Source organism: Mandrillus leucophaeus, unplaced genomic scaffold (genome assembly GCF_000951045.1).
Source record: "Mandrillus leucophaeus isolate KB7577 unplaced genomic scaffold, Mleu.le_1.0 Scaffold865, whole genome shotgun sequence".
NCBI lineage: Eukaryota > Metazoa > Chordata > Mammalia > Primates > Cercopithecidae > Mandrillus > Mandrillus leucophaeus.
In genome coordinates, this window is record NW_012109419.1 from 156631 (window position 1) to 161791 (window position 5161).

Sequence of the window (5161 nt, forward strand, 5' to 3'; positions counted from 1 at the left end):
GAGGCCAAGGCAGGCGGATCACGAGGTCAGGAGATCGAGACCATCCTGGCTAACACGGTGAAACCCCGTTTCTACTAAAAATACAAAAAATTAGCCAGGTGTGGTGGCGGGCGCCTGTAGTCCCAGCTACTCGGAGGCTGAGGCAGGAGAATGGCTTCAACCCAGGAGTTGGAGCTTGCAGTTAGCCGAGATCACACCACTGCACTCCAGCCTGGGTGACAGAGGGAGACTCCGTCTCAAAAAATAAAAATAATAATGATAAAAGAACAAAAAGAGAGTACTACACAGCCATTAGAATGGCCAAGATCTAAAACACTGACAACACCAAGTGCTGTTGAGGATGTGAAACAATAGTAACTCTCATTCATTGCTGGTGAGAATGCAAATTGGAATAGACATTTTAGAAAACAGTTTGGCAGTTTCTCACAAAACTGAACATACAATTTACCATGTACAGTTGTATGGCTATGTAGTCTTACCATACAATCCAGCAATCATGCTCCTTGATATTTATCCAAATGAATTGAAAAGTATGTCCACACAAAACACGCACATGGATGCTTATAGCAAGTTTATTCATAATTGTCCAAACTTGGAAGCAACCAAGATGTCCTTCAGCAGGAGAATGAATAAACAAACTGTGATACATCCAGAAAATGGAATATTATTCAGTACAAAATGAAATGAGCTATCAAGCCCTGAAAAGACACAAGGGAACCTTAAATGCATATTACTAAGTGAAAGAATCCAATCTGAAAAGGCTACATGTGTTATGAGTCCAACTGTGTGACACTCTGGAAAAGGCACAATATGGAGACAGGAAAAGGATCAGTGAGCAGAGAGGGGGATGAATTTTTAGGGCATGGAGAAATGTTAGGGCAATGAAGCTATTTTGTATAATTATACAGTAATGGATACATGTCATACATTTGTAAAAACCCATCCAATGTACAACACTGAGAGCGAACTCTCATGTAAACAAACTATGGACTTTAGATGATAATGATATGTCAGTGTAGGTTCATTGATTGTAACAAATGTACCAATGTGGCGCAGGTGTTCCTGGAAAGGGGTCTAGATCCAGACCACAAAAGAAAGTTATTGGAGCCTTCATCCTGCACCAGAAAGAAGTTGGCATAAGTCCACAGAGTAAAGTGAAAGCAAGTTTATTAGAGAAGTAAAGAAACAAAAGAATGACTACTCCGCAGGCAAAACAGGATGTTCCCAAAAGCAAGAGGAAGAAACTGCCCTTAGGTACAATGTTTATATATAACAAAGGAAAAAAGTCATGGGGGAGGTGTGCTCTACTACAAGGGATTGTGAGAAAGGATGCTTAATCTTTGTGTAACTACTGACTTTCTTTAAAGTGAAATTTAGTCTAGAATGAAGAATGTTTTTGTCCTAAAAAAAGAAAAAAATCATGGAGGAGGTATGCTTTACTAGGACTTGTGACAAAGGATTCTTTGTGTAACTACTGACTTTTGCAACAATCTATAGTACTATCTTTAAAATGAAACTTAGTCTCAAACGAAGAATGTTTTTGTCCTTAAGATATCGGAACATCAGGATGCTTCCTGGGTCTATTAAGTCCTGAGTCTGTTCCGTAAACATTATTAATCTGTTCCCTTAACTGTAAATATTTTGTGACTAAGATTATGCCTAATCTCCTGGGAATGTAGCTCAGTAAATCTCAGTCTCATTTTATCCAGCCCCCATTCAAGATGGAGTCGCTCTGGCTGGAAGTCCTCTGACACAGGAGGTCAGTAGTTAGGGAAGGGATGGGGGTGGGGAACAAGTGGTATACAGGACCTCTCTGGACTTTATGTTCAACTTTGCTGTGAACCTAAAGCTGCTCTAAAAAATAAAGTTTATTAGTTGTTAAAAATCATGTCTGCTACAATTCCTTTAGCCTTAATTCCTGGAAGCAGATTTGTTAGAACAAAGTAATTTGGTTTTAAAAAATTTCTGATAGGCTGAGTGCAGTGGCTCACCCCTGTAATCCCAGCACTTCGAGAGGCTGAGGCGGGTGAATCACTTGAGGTCAGGCGTTCAAGACCACCCTGACCAACATGGTGAAACCCCACCTATACTAAAAATACAAAAATTAGCTTGGTGTGGTGGTGTGCGCCTGTAATCCCAGTTACTGGGAAGGCTGTGGAACAAGAATCGCTTGAACCTGGGAGGCAGAGGTTGCAGTGAGCCAAGATTGCACCACTGCACTCCACCCTGGGCAACAGAGCGAGACTTGGTCTCAAAAAATAAAAAATAAATAAAATAAACAAATACATTCTGATACATGTCGCGAATTGCCCTTCAGTAAAAGACATAGGTCCTAAATTACATGTAACGTTTCACTTCAAAACCTTGATTCAGGTCTATGAAAATGAAATCCATGTATCTTAGCCATGATCAAGGCAACTTTTGATTTTCACAGGGAAGGAGGAAAATCGTGGGAGAGAAAGTAAGCCATAGGAGCCCACCCTGCATTGTGAGGTAATTAACAAAAACACCTTTCAGCAGAGCTAGCCTTAAGAGACTGTGAAGCAATGAAATGTGCCTGTGGTGCCCTCGAAGTCCTCTTTCAGTCATTTCTAGTGCCTGGTCCCTCCCATCCAGCCCCTTCCCCCTTTCTTAACTGCATCATTACTCTTGTTCCTATTCCCGACAGGGCAGACACCTCATTAAGGCGTGTGTTAATAATAGATAATGGTGATTAGAATGTTAACTCCAAGGCGGCTGGGTGCGACGACTGTAATCCCAGCACTTTGGGAGGCCGAGGCATGTGGATCACCTCAGGTTGGGAGTTCAAGACCAGCCTGGGCAACATGGTAAAACCCCATCTCTACTAAAAATACAAAAATTAACCAGGCATGGTGGCATGTGCCTGTAATGCCAGATACCTGGGAGGCTGAGGCACGAAAAATCACTTGAACCCAGGAGGCAGAGGTTGCAGTGAGCCAGGATGGCACCATTGAACTCCAGCCTGGGCGAGACTCCGTCTAAAAAAAAAAAAAAAAAGTTAACTTCAAGGCATATTTACATTTTTAGACTTTTGGACTTTTGAAGATCTAAAAGTATGTATTTCTAATGTTGGGGATTTGGGAATTCTTACTGTTGGGCATGTGGGGCTAATGGAGATGTCCTGCCACCTTCACAGTTGCACAATGTAGCAGGCCTTGATTGTCTCCACGGCCAGATATATTGTTAGAACTTCCTAGATAAGATGGTGGGCCTCATGGTTTCTGGGTGAGACATGTGGGTGATGTTTGTGTCTTTCCTTAAATAGCATACTATAGAGACCCTTTTCTCCAAGTGTGGTCCCTAGTCCATCTGCTCAGAATCACTCTGGGAACTTTTGTTTAAAATACAGATCCCTAGGTCCTTCTACTTACCTGCATTTTAACAGTTTTTTTGGGTAATCCTTAGGGATATTAAATTCACTACTCAGATAAGTTTTATAAATACTAAAGTTTAAGAACCAGAGCTATAGAGCAGTGACTCTCAACCCTGGGTGTACATTGAAATCACTGGGGTACTTAAATCTACCTATAACCTGGAACCATCCAATCCCCCAATCCCGACAGTTATCCCACCTTTCTGGGATGAGCCAGTGTATTTATTTCTTGAATGTACTTGATTTAAATCTCATGTCTCCCTAAAATGTACAAAACCAAGCTTCACCCTGACCACCTTGGGCACATTGTTCTCAGGATCTCCTGAGGGCTGTGTCACAGGCCATGGTCACTCATATTTGACTCAGAATGAACCTCTTCAAGTGTTTTATAGAGTTTGACTCTTTTTGTTGACACATCTGAATCAAATTTCCAATTCTCTATGAATTCTGACCTCACTTTCCCTCCATCCGAAATGCTTCCAAAGCACTGTCAAATATTGCTTTCTCTTAGCACAGTAAGCAATAAACTCAGCCTTGTCTTGTCAACAGGTTGTATTGATGACATTTTGTAGCCAAAAAGTTTGACATAGGGGGAATTGAGAATCGCTGGTATATTAGAGAGAATGCTAAAGTTGATGTCAGATGGCTTATTATTATTTTAATTATCTGGGTCCTGGCTCTATTGCTTATGAACTAGATGACCTTGGTCAGGTTACTTAGTCTTTCTATTAGTTTCTTTTGTAAAAATAAGAGTGTTTGATACCTCACCTTTGCCTCAGGATCATTATAGGCCTCAAGGAAAATGTTGTCTCTCAAAGTGGTCTGCAACCTGGAAAATTCTTTCTAAATGTAATGTAATATATATAAACTGACAATCATAGGTTACTCTTTTTTTTCCCTTTAGTCTTTACTTGAAACTCATAACTTACAGTTTTTGAACACCTACTATAGGGTCAGAAAATACATGGCTCTTGGACCCGGCCTCCGTTTCTACTGCCTAAAGCAGACATTGCAACTCAAGTGCAGTGGTCATTCTGTAGCAGGCTTGATGACCTCAGATTCCTCCCTGTAACAGCACTCTAATGTCACCAGTAATTGATTCTGGCTGGCACTCTTGCTAAAACTTATTTGTCATCCTGGCCAATTTGGAAGCAAGGAGAATTTCCTGCCTACACTGAAGGTTAGAATTGAAGACTATTGAAATGAATTGACAATAGACAGATTAGCAGGAAACAAAGTTATACAAATGTATTAACATGAACATGGACATAGGAGTCCTGCAAATATGGGACTCAAAGAAGAGCCAGATGACTAAAATGTTTATACTGTGCAGAAAGATATAGAAGCTTGGAGTGCGGCAACAGGTTAGGAGAAGGAGAAGGTTGAAAAGGCGTGGCAAGCAAAGGCTGTCTTGTTATGCAAATGAAAATCTCCCAGGTAATCTCCGAAGTGTCCTCACAGAGAACAGATGGTAGCCTGTGGTCAGAGTTTCTCTTTCAGACCTTTAAAAGTGGCAGACTTTTAGTCCCTTTTTCCTGTGACTTCATCTTTCCTAGATCCAGATAATGCAGAAAAGGGGGTTCTTGGAGAAAGCCTGTTTGCATTGCTGTTTCTTTCACTAATGTAGATTTCCTCATGAATGCAAATCTCCCCGAAAAAAGACAGATTTTTCAGAGCTATTTCTGTGTCTGCAGCCCCTGTAAAGCCACATTGAAATATATATATACACACGCACACATATACATGTATTTTATATATATATAACTT